Source organism: Octodon degus, unplaced genomic scaffold (genome assembly GCF_000260255.1).
Source record: "Octodon degus isolate 3935 unplaced genomic scaffold, OctDeg1.0 scaffold00477, whole genome shotgun sequence".
Classification (NCBI taxonomy): Eukaryota; Metazoa; Chordata; class Mammalia; order Rodentia; family Octodontidae; genus Octodon; species Octodon degus.
The window spans coordinates 145,337-157,672 of record NW_004525053.1 but is presented as its reverse complement, the minus strand read 5'-3'; the positions used below and the strand labels follow the sequence as shown (position 1 = coordinate 157,672).

General features: G+C 40.2%; 1 pseudogene; it reads left to right on the top strand.

Annotated features, from left to right (window-relative positions):
• Positions 1–12,336, top strand: part of LOC105741344 — a 105,093-nt pseudogene that overhangs the window by 15,489 nt on the left and 77,268 nt on the right.

Below are 12,336 nucleotides of genomic sequence, written 5' to 3'. Positions count from 1 at the left end.
AGATGCTTGAGCCACTGAGCTATATCACTGGCCCTATTGTTTTCTTTTTTCATCCTTGAAATTCTTTATATTTTTATTTTAGGAACAATTCATAGCTTATACTTAAACTCTACCTAGGTAATTTCATTCCATGAGCCATTGTGGATTTTTTGTCTTTCTTTTTCTCTTTATTAAAAATTAATTTTATTGAGAAAGGTTAAGCTTACCAGTCTAGGTTGTATGGTAATAACAATAAGCTTCTCTTCTGGAGGGTTAACAACCTAAGTTTGCAGACAAAAATTAGAGAAAAAGGAGGGCCACAGGGAAACCCAACATTTTGGCCTTAGCCTTCCAAGGTCAATTAATATTCAGGACATATGAGAACTTGTCCCAAATTTTCTGATCAAGGGGATTATGGGGCCAAAGAGGAAAGTGATCGATGATGTGTAGAGTGTGCCTAAGTAGAGTCACATGGAAAGAAAACATTTTCTCCGTCTTTCACAGAGAGCACATTGGCCAAGCAATGGCCGTGACTCATCCACATGGCTGACACTGACAAAGGTTCTACAATCTGAGGTACAGGATCTCAGGATAAATCCTGAGGGGATTTCATTGACCTTATCAGACCCAAAAGCTACAACTCTTGTTGCATAGGTCCTGCTTTACCTTGCTCTTAACCATCCAGCAGAAAAGTATGAAACGTATAAGAAGTAAAGCGATGGTGTTATGTTGAGCTGTAGGGGGCTCAGGTCAACAATTTCTGACAGTCACAGTCAAGCAGAAGACCCAATACTATTATGGACTATTGGACTCTTTTTGAATATTTTGCAGAGTTAACACACCTATAATATTCAAATGACGGAACTAAACAAAAAGGGGGATACAGATGAATGTCCATTTTGTATCTGTGTATTCAAAGTGGTTAGGATAGATATATAGTTACATTCTCTTAGTGAATAGAGTGATTTGTTCTAATAGTGTTTGTGAATGGGATGTCATGTCTGCATCTTGAACAGCAAATAACCACTAGGAAGAATGCATGCAGTGTGTTAATTATTGAAACTGTCCTAACAATTTGGGTTGATACTGTCTCATTGCTATTTGTTTCTCAATAAAATTATGGAAACAAGGAGAAACAAATAGCAATGAAACAGTTTCAAAACTGATTACGATGACAGTTTCAATAAATAGTACATTTCATATTCTTGTCTTTGTAGTGGTTATTCATAGTACAAGATGCACACATGATATCCTGTCCAAACTTTATTAGTACAAATCTTTCTTTTTATTGAATTAAATTAAAGTAGCTTTATATCTGTCCTATTTTGTATATCCAGATACAAAATAGTCCTTTGTTTATATCCCCTTTTTATCATTAGTTTTGTCAGAGATGGGTGTTCCATTATCATTTAAACATTGTAGGTGTGTGAATTCAGCAAAATAATCCAATATACTCCAGTAGTCCATAATAGTAGGAAGTTATCTGTAGGACTGGCGATGTCAGAAGTTGTTGACTTGAGCCTTTTACAGCTCAACATATTAATATGGCTTTACTTTTTATACTTTTTTTTTTTGTAGAACCAAGGATTGAATTCAGATCCTTGTGCTTGCTAGGCAAGTGCTTATTCTACTGAGCTATCTCCCCAGTCCCCTTGCTTTTATACTTTCCTATTGGATAGTTAAGACCAAAATAAAGCAAGACGTATATGACAAGATATGTAACTTTTGCATGTGACAAGGTCAGTCAAATCCCCTCAGGATTTTCCCTGAATCCCTGTACCACAGTTTGTAGATCCTTTGTCAGTGTCAGCATGTGGATGAGTCATGGCCATTGCTTGACCCATTTGTTCTCTGTGAAAGCTTGAGAGAATGTTTTCTCTACATATGACTTTCCTTAGGCACACCCTATATCATCAATCATTCTCCTCTTTGGCCCCATAATCTTCTTGATCAGAAAATTTGGGACACCACTGAGTTACAGGATATTACAGTACAAGTTCTGTTATGTCCTGAGTCCTCACTGAACTTGCAAGGCTAGTAAAGGTTTTATTTTTATTTTTTGGTGGAACCGGGAATTGAACTCAGGCCCTTGCACTTGCTAGGCAAGTGCTTATTCTCCTGAACCAACTCCCCAGCCCCCAACCCTATTGTTTTAATATATTATACTAATGAATAATTTGAAACAGTTTAACATTTATAGGTGATATTTTTTGTTTGTCTCTTTGTTTGTGGTCCCAGGGATCAAACTCAAGACTTAGCACTTTCCAGTCAGGTCCTTATGCTGTATAGGTGATATTTAATTTAAACAAATTGCTAGAGATACACAGCCTACTGCTCAGTCAGTGAGTAAATGTATTCTGGGCAGGGAATGTAGCTCAATGGTGCAGCACCTGACAGATGAGCACCAGAGCCTGAAATCTGTTGCAGGTAGTGAAACGCACAAAGCAGAAGAAAGAAAGAAGGAAGGAAGGAAGGAAGGAAGGAAGGAAGGAAGGAAAGAAAAAAGAAAGAAAGAAGGAAAGACAGGAAGGAAAGAAAGAAAGAAGAGAAAAAAGAAAGATACTTGAGTGTAAAGTTACAAAAAGGAATTGTGCCAATAAATTGAGGGGATTTGGACATGGATCTTTCCTCAGTGAATCCTTTGATGAGACAGAAAGCCCTGGTCAATACTTGGATTGCAGCCTAGTGACAGAAACCATGACAGGATTTATGCCCTCCAAACTGTGAGAGAGCATGTGTGGTGCTTTAAACTATTAAGTTTATGGTGGATTGTGAAGCAAATCTGTGTGTGAAGTAAGTAAAAATCAGGTTATACTATTTATTTAACAATATTATTGGGTCTAGGTGTAAGTTCTGGTTAGGAGCGCCTACTTGTGGGCTATTATGATAATAATGTACTGTGCATTTCAAGCAGTTATCTGTGACTTTACGTTTACCTAACATAATTGTTAGATTTTCAACTCTTTCTTAGGGAGGTGCTCATAATAAATCTATATAAACATTTCTACAGCATTCTTCAAACATTACTATTTTATTTTCACACTTTCAGTCCATTTTGACTTTCTTTATACATTACTGTTCGTTTTATATTTAGACATTTAATTTAAAGTTTAGAAATATTTTACGTAAGAAATGATAAATGAGAAGACAGGTATACTTAACCTTATTTGAATGTTACCCAAGGTGTACAAGAGTAAAACATCATACTACTCAATTAATTTGTAGTTTTATAAACTTAAATACAGACTTTTTTGTGGCCTGCTCATCCTGCCCTGGAGGCAGGGCTTTCATGGCATGTAGTACTGGGGATTTAACTGTGGTCCCTAAGCTTGCCTAAGCAGGTGCTTTAGATGGCTGAGCTATCTTCCAGCCCCAGATTTGATTTCTAGAAGTAAATTATAAGTCTAACTATGAAATGAACAGTAATGTATAAACAAATTCCAGATTGGCTGAAAGTTTGAAAATATGATAGAAATGTTAGAAGAAATGCTGTAGAGATATTTACATAGATTTTTATGAGCACCACCCTAAGAAAGAGTTGAAAATCCAATAATTATGTTAGATAAACATAAACTCACATTAAAATTGACAAGACTTTTGGCCAGGATTACAGCTCAGTGGCATAGAACCCCTCTTGCAAGTGTGAGGTTGTGATGTTGATTCCGGGTACAAAAAAAAAAAAAAAAAAAAAAAAAAAACCAAAAAACTGGGGATTGAACTCAGGCACTTGCACTTCCAGGGAAGAAAAAAAAGATTTTTGTATATATTATTAAATTCTTTATAGAATATGCATTTGAGTTTGATTTATCAAAACAGTACTCATTTAGCTCTTTCCCATCTTGCAAGATAGCAGGTGAGAAGCCAGACACTAAAGAAAATAAACACGAAGCCAAGAAGGTGGCTGACAGTGGCACTAGTGAAAAGGTAAGATGAAGGCAGAAAAGTCTAAAAAGGGGCAGCCCCACTGCAGCTGAGAAAATTTAGCAACTGTGTACTATCTGCTATGTACTAGAGAAAGGCTTTGTACAAGAGAAAGTACACAGCTGCTTAATCAAAGTTTGAGAAGAAAAAGAAGGAGAAATTCTTACTACTATCACAAAACCAGTCCGTGGAGAAAAGAACAGAGGGACCCAGGTGGTTAAGCTTCAAAAAAGGCCTTGATGCTGCTCTACTGAAGATGTGCCCTGAAAGCTCTTGAGCCACAGCAAGAAACCCTTCAGTCAGCATGTGAGGAAACTTGGAGCTAGCATCCCTTCTGGCACCATCTTGATCATCCTTACTGGGTCACAGAGGTAAGATAGTGGTCTTCCTGAAGCAGTTGGCCAGTGGCTTGCTACTTGTGACTGGGCCTCTTAGCCTTAATCTTGTTCCTCTAAGCAGAACACACCAGAAATATGTCATTGCCACCTTTACAAAAATTGCTATCAGCAAAGTGAAAATCCCCAAACACCTCACTTATGCTTAGAAGAAGCAGCTGTGGAAACGCAGACACCAGGAGGATGAGATCTTTGATACTGACAGAGAGATGCCAGATTTCAGAGCAGTGTATGGCAGATCAGAAAGCGGTGGACTCAGATTTTAGCAAGAATCAAAACTGTCCCTCAGCTCTGGGGCTACCTGTGATTCGTTTTTGCTCTGACAAATGAAATTTATCCTCATAAATCAGTGTTCTAAATTTCTTACTAAGAACCTAATCAAATAACTGACGCATTTTAAAAAAAAAACAGTACTCATTTAAAATACTAGGCATTTAGTTTTGGTTATGAAAGTGATCACCTCTTTAGAAAGCCTTCTCTAACTTTCCTCTTCTCTTCTAGATTGTTTGTTATTTCCATGAGTCCCCAAACTACAAATGTCTTATGTGTTCATAGTGTCCGTACATATGTCTGTTTTCTCATAGACTGTGGGCAGCACAATGTGTCATTTGCCAACTCAAATTGATGCTTAACTCAGCACAAGTGTACAATAGACATTGTTTATTAAATGCATAAAACGAAGTTCATTTCTTCTCAAAAATCTCAAGATTGAGCACAGTTCTTCTTTACATAGTGGTGACACAAATTCCAAATCAACTTCTTCAATCCTCTTACTCTACTACATACAACAGTTTCCTAACATTACCACACTGGTGTTCTGATGTGAGGATCTTTTTTTGTGTTGGCATATTACCTGGAACCTGTTTCTGAGTTACAAGGCAGTGATTAATCTCCATAACACTTGTTTATTACTCTGGCCTTTAGATAAGGTGGCCTTTGTCAGTGAATACCCAAAATCATAATCCTTAATTTCATGTATTTATACTACCTTACAGTCAACTCATATAGGACCAGAGTGGCATACCTGTAAGCCACTCTCACTTCTAATTTTTCATGATTTCTAGCTTCCAGTGTCATTTGTGTCATGGAGTCAGTAATAATGGCCTTGTGGCATCCAGCACAGGGCCTTTCAGAGTCTGTGTTTGCCTAGTAAATTGTTCTGCACACCTTGGGGAGGCTTTATGTTTACTGAGCTGGGGAACACAACGACCACTTACAAAGCTAAAAAAAAATTGGGAAAGAAACCCTGGCAGAGTAGCCAGATGCCTATACAAATTGTCTTTTTTGCAATGAGATTTCATTACATACAGCAATAGGCCTTTGCTGTGACTATATTTCCCAGCTATATGAGGCCACATTCACAAGACAGAGTCTATAAGATACAGGTAGAAATTGTTGGGTGGGACACCTAAAAAGGACCTTTGTGAAATAAGGGCATTGTTATGGGTCAACCCTGCATAGGCACCACATGAGCCAGATAGAAATTTGAATAGAGCCTTTTGTATACTGAGCTGAGGTTCGTCAGCCACTTCTCACGAATGAGAAGGCTGATGGGCCCCGAACATAGGTAACAGGGGTGTATTTATAACAGAAATCACATCCAGTTTGGTAAGCAAATTTGTTACCTAGCACAGAACAACAGAAACTACCTTTATTTGACACAACTGTGAACTCTTCATAACTAAAAGGTCTTTCACAGCTTAGTGATAAGTGTATATTTTTATAAGATACATCTTAAGCTGACTACGTTATAGGAGATGGTTGGGGAGGGAGTTTGTGTTAGCTTGCTCCCTTGACAAGAAACAGTTATTTATTGTTGAACAGCCTTGGGCCGAAAGGGAGACTATATTTCATAAAGTAGATAACAGGAAGCACAAGGGTTATTTTTAAAAACAATTTCACAGTTAAGGCACAAAGTTCTTTTAACCCCTTACAGGCATGATGGCTGCTAGTTGCTCCAGGAGTTAAATTTATGGTGTGGTGACAAGTTCTAGGGATGATAAAGCACAGAGTCTCAGTCTCTTCAATGATAGCGTGATCATTTGTTTTATGAGAGAAAACAATCTTATGGTTTAGGGTATTGTACTCTGGGGATTTCTGTTACAGGCAGTCATTATGTGTAGTGCTGGAGCTCGGTGGAATCTAGGGATTCTGCTCCTTTCAGGATTTCTGTGGAATCCCTAGAGCCAGCAGAAGTCCCTGGAGTCAGCAGAAGACTAGTTTCTCTAAGAGCTGGGCAGAGCATCAAACCCATCATGAAGCTTCTTGAGGAAATGCACACACCTGCAGCTGTGACCCTGAGACTATGGGAACTTCTTGCTCCACCTCCTTCACACTTTTGCAACCTTTTTCCTTAAACTTCGGTTGTCAGCACCTGCGTCCACATTGCATGCACCAGTGTCCTCGCGCTCCCTAGGCATCCGAGGTTGCCGGTGCTGATTCCAAAGCACCAGGAGCTGCATGCTGCATAGCGGGCCGTCTTGCGCACCCGATTGGTCGATACGTGTCACGTGCATCAGGAAGCGTTGCGATTGGTTCGCTGGCGGGCTGGAGCGCTGAGGGCGGCGCGGGCCCACTGATATTCAAGCTTAGGCCCCCAGAGGTATGTGCGGTGTTATCCCGCAGTTGGTCGTTGAGGGGCCCTCAGAGCAGGCCTGTACTGCCCTGTGAGCGCGGCTGTAACCGCTGGGCCTGGGCGGACTGTGAGGGGACGCGGGACCCCAGTAGGGCCGCAGACCATGGAGGTCCGCGCCTCAGGCAGGCCAGCCGGCAGCGAGAAGGATCCGCCGGCGCGGGATTCCCTGCGCCAGAGGGCTTGGCGCAGAGAGAGGCTGGGGATCCGCCGCCCGCGGCTGCGCACTCCACACGGCCCTCCGGATTGAATTCGCCTTCGCCCAGGTAGCGCGCGTTGCTTTCGAGAGGCGTCTCCTTGAGGGTCGCGAGCCGTGGTGCAGAGGCCTTGGGGTGCAGGGTCCCACGTTCGGCTCCCTGGGGGTCTGGGCTGCTGGAACCTCACGCCTGGGGTCGGAGCTTCCCTGGGTCCAGCTCAGGTCTAGCCTGTCTGGTTCCTCAGAGATGATGACCTGCGGTTATCAGCCACTTCTGATTTTAAACGCTGGCTGTTCATGGGGTGGTCCTGTGGAAACCAGAGGCCAACAAGAATAAAAAGCTGTTTATACCTTGGTTTAAGGGCCAGGGCTATAGCCAGCTGCATAAGCCTATGCCTGGCAAGCGCAGTCAAAATAACGTAAAAATAAATTTTAGAGAGAGTTCGTGACCTGATTTAGAGGTCATTCAACCACTACATAGGTCTGGTACCATGACCAGTTAGTTCACTTTACCCTTGTACACGCATTTTCAACCTGTGTGCCCTGCTCAGATTCTTGGGGTACCTGTGATACTATGGTTTGTGGCCAAGAAAAGAGCTACAGAACAATGTATCTGCGACATTGAAATTTTGTAGGAGCGTCAGATTAGTGAAGAAAATGTTTCTTAGATTTTATTGTAAATTGACAATAACTTTGTGCTGTAGAGTGAATTGTGACGTTAATACATGTATCGTCTTAAATATTTATTTTGGCAGTGAGGAACTTTAATACTCGTTTAGCAATTTTGGGGATGGGGAGATAGCTCAGTAGAATAAATGCTTGCCTGGCAAGCACAAGGGGCTGAGTTCAATCCCCGGTTCTGGAAAAAAAAAGCAATTTTGAAATATACCAGTTGCTGTTATTAATTGTAGTCACAGTGCTGCACAATAGATTTCCACATGACTTATTCTTCCTGTGGGACACCTTGCATTTGTTGACTATTACCTCCCCATTCTTCCACCTCACAGCCCTTAATTACCATGGATGTGAGTGGTTTAACTTCCACCTATAACTGAGTATGTACATTTAACTTCATTTCTTTGGCTCATTTCATTAATATATTTTCCAGTTCATCCATCTTAGTACCATTGGCAGAATGGGGGAATGCTGCAGTGGATTGAGGGCTTCCTATCGAACTAGTCCCCCTGCCCTTTTTGTAACTTTTTATTTTGGGACAGTGACTCTTTGCTTATCAGGCTGGCCTCAAACTCCTGATCCTCCTATCACAGCCCCTCAGAATTCTGAGATTAGTGATTTAAGGAAAACCTGTTTCAAAATTCTCAAGATTAAATAAATAAAAGGGCCTGGGTAAGCACTCAAGTGAGATTGCTGGATCCAGAGGTGTATTTTCAATTTTTTGAAGATTTCCATGCCTTTTTTCATAGTGGCTGTTCCAATTTACAGACTTGCTGTCTTCACAGTGTTAACACTTATCTTTGCTAGCCTAGTGGGTATGTGATACCTAGCCTAAGAGGTATGTGGTGGTACCCTCTTATATTTTTTATTTGCTTTTCCTTCATGATTAGTGATGTTAAACACCTTTTCCTGTACTTCTTGGCCAGTTTTATGTCTTGATTTGGAAAAATACTTGCTTAGATCTTTTGCCCATTTCATAATTAGCTCATCTGATTTCTACGCTATTGAGTTGCATGTGTTCCCAGAGTATTTTTTTTATTAACTACTCACCAGCACATGGTTTGTAAGTATTTTCCCCATTTCATTTGTTGACCATTCATTTTGTTGTGCTGAAGCTTTTTATTTTGATAGAGTCCTACTTGTTTATTTTTGCTTTTTGTCATCTATTCTTTGGGTATTATATCCAAAATTTCATCACCAAGACAAAAAATTTCTGGGAGCTTTATCTGTTATCTCTATGGAGTTTAACATATTTAAGTCCTACATTTAAGTCTTTAATCCATTTTGAGTTCGTTTTTGTAAGTGATGTACCATAGCTGTCTGGTATTTCCTTTTTCTCGCTTGTTTATGACTAGTTTTCCAAATATCTTTAGATGGAGATCTGACATGTCCCTCCTTGTGTTTGAAAGGTGATTTGTCATGGGGGTGGTGAATACATCAGTGGATTCATTCATTGATGAGTTCTCTAGCTGAAAGTGGCAGCTGGTTGAAGGTGTGTCCTTTGGGCTGGAGGTATAGCTTTCTCTCAGCATTCTCCCTTCACACTGCTTCTTGCCTCTATGGGTGGAGCAGCTTTTCCTCAGCCTTGGCCCCATGCTGTTCTGCTTCTGCCTCAGAGCCAGTTGAGCTTGGGCTCCCAGAAATTGTGTCACATAAGAAACATCCTGTTGTTTGAGGTGTTGGCATTTTGTCCTTGCAAAGAAAAGTTTTGAATATACTCTTAGGTGAAGATCCCGTCATATCTTCATTGTGTATATTTGGGAACCTTGCCAAATCTTAGTCCGCCATATGTGTGTTAGTTTGCGTTTTTAGTCATGTCTGCCGAGCTGTCTCTCCAATTAGTAATGGTTTCAGATCTAGTATTTGTCCTCTTTAGTGATACTTAGGATTTCAGACAGTAAATTTTCAGTGTCAGTTTCTACCATGAGTTTAACCTGACCTACTTCAATAAAAGTCTTCCTCTTTTTGATATTTCTTCCTTTCTTTTTTTATTTTTAATGTATTTAGTACAGGGTCTACAGGGTCTCACTGCAGAGTTTGGACTTGTAGTGATCCTCCTGTTTTCAGTCTCCCAAGCGCTGGAATTACAGGTGTAGGTCACCACACCCAGTCTCATTAGCCATCTCAGCGCACCCCAGAGGCAGGGCTGGCACAGCATGCCAGGGATGGAATCTTGCTCCCTGCACTCTGCCTCAACAAGTGCTTTAGTCCACTGAGCTATCTGGCTGGGCCTCTATTATTTCTTTGTGAGGGTAGATAAATGTTAATCCTTGGGTTGTGCTGCCTTGCCTGGATGCTATGTTTGTGTAGCACAGAGAGCGACCCACTACTGGACACTGGTAGAAGGCACATAAATAATTACTTGAGGGAAACACATTATGCATTAAAAAATCTTTAAGGATCATTTCTGTTGTAGTTCTATCAATGCCATTTGTTGTGGACACTCATGTATCTTCTAATTTGTAGGATTCTACCCTTTAAAAGAAAAATTGCCTTGTCCTACTTATGAGGCAGGGAAATCTTTCCATCAAAAAGTTTTGAACACTTCCAATGTGTCTCAGATTATTTTAGTGATTCAATGGGTCTACCACAGATTTCATGGCAAATGAGTGTTTACTAAAGGCCCACAATCTTAGCTGCTCATGGAAGCTTTTCTCATTTAGATTCTTGCCTGTGCAGAGTTAACATTGATGGTCATTTTTATTCTTTATGAAGAGTGATTCTACTGTGGGTACAAAGCATTTTGGAGACCTTATACTTTCTTCATTTTCTTGGGTCTTCTGTTTTGGGAATTAAATTACGTGTTTCATTATCCAGTTTTTTGATTCTTCTGTTATAAGAATTGAAAAAACTTTGTGTCAATCTGATTTTGCTTTTATTTTATTCTATTCCCAATACTGTTTGCCAAAAAGTTTGTAGTATAAGATAATCATTTTTGTTTAAAAATGGTACATATCACATGTCCATTTTAGAAAGTACCAATCTGAAAATTTAAGCTACCTCTAGTCCAACTTGTTTATATTTTAGTGTAGATTGCTAAAATTCGAACCTGAAGAATACTGTTAATAAGTTGCTCTACAGGATAAATTCAGAATCCCAAACTAGTGACCCAGACACAAAATTGCCTTCTCTGCACTTTTCCTCCCTTGCTTCCTGTCCCCTCAAGTCCTAATGTCCTATTCCCACTTTCCCAACCCCAGCCTATGATGGCGCTCTGGGGTGAGTCCCAGGAGGAATGTTTATCAAGTCAGACACACACTTACACTGTATTTCTGTTTTCGAACTTTTCTAGCTGGCCTTTCAAATGCTTACTCTTTCCATATGTTGAGGTTCACAGGTTAGCATTGTGCAAAAAAAAATCATAGAGAGCAAGATATCTTCATAAAAGTTTATTAATAAAATCACGAATAAAGACAGTTGATAGAAAATATGGAAGTATCATATAACTCTTCCATAGCAAATAAAGTAGCTGTAGGCTAGCTCAAAAAGTGCTTACCATGCTTTAGTCAGGCTTTCTGTGTCAGATAATTTTAGTGCACAATACACTCAATTCTTCACATACTGCAGCACACAGTATAGAAATAGTTCATATTTCAGTGTCTTCTCATCTGCACAATCCTGATGTATAGGATACAATATAATGTCAACACATGCCATAAGTGCTTAGGAACATACCTAGTAATGCACGTGCTACATTTATGTATAAAGCTGTTCTCCATGCAGGCTTTATTCATGTGTATAGCTAGACTGTGTCAAATCAGTGAATTATGAGCTGGATCCTGAAATACTCTTTTCTGAAGAATCAGTTTGTACTCCAGTTATTATTTCAGTGGCAAATTCCACTGATGATTAAATGGAGTTGGAGAGAGGGAAAGGGGCTCATATAAAGAAAAGTGAGAAAAATTTCAAATTAAAGAGCTTTGAGCATCTGACTTCAGATAAAGGCAGGATGTATTACACTCCTGTATGTGGACAAAGGACACTGGCAGTGTTAAAACTGTTGTGTGTCACATCGTGGTCGCCTTAAGAGTACTGTTTACATTATGACCGTGAAGAGATCCAGAAGAGCATATATCTTTCCTTTTTGAGCCAACTCTAAGTGCTGCTGCTACATACTGGTTCAGTACAGCATCTCCGGGGTAAAGGCTGATCTAAGGCTGCAGGCATGCTAGGATTGGCCTCAGAGGTGACTGTTCCTTATTCTTTTTTTTTTCTTTTTGTCTTTTGGATGCAGGGTCTCCTTATGCAGTTCACATAGGGCCTGAACTCATTTTGTGGCCCAGGGTGGCCTCAAATTTGCAGTGGTCCTTCTGCCTCAGCCTCTTGAGTCCTGGGATTACTTTATTGGGATTATTTTTTGTGATGTTGACATTTGTGACACTGCTGCCAAAGTGGGAGACCATACTGAGATCAGGAGCTGTTCAGAGCCAAATGCAGACTGAGTAGGCTGTTGTCCAAACACAGGAGGCTGGCTCCTGTTGGATTCAATTGCAAAAGTAAGTCATGCAAGCTGAGCACCACCAGAAAATAATGCTGCC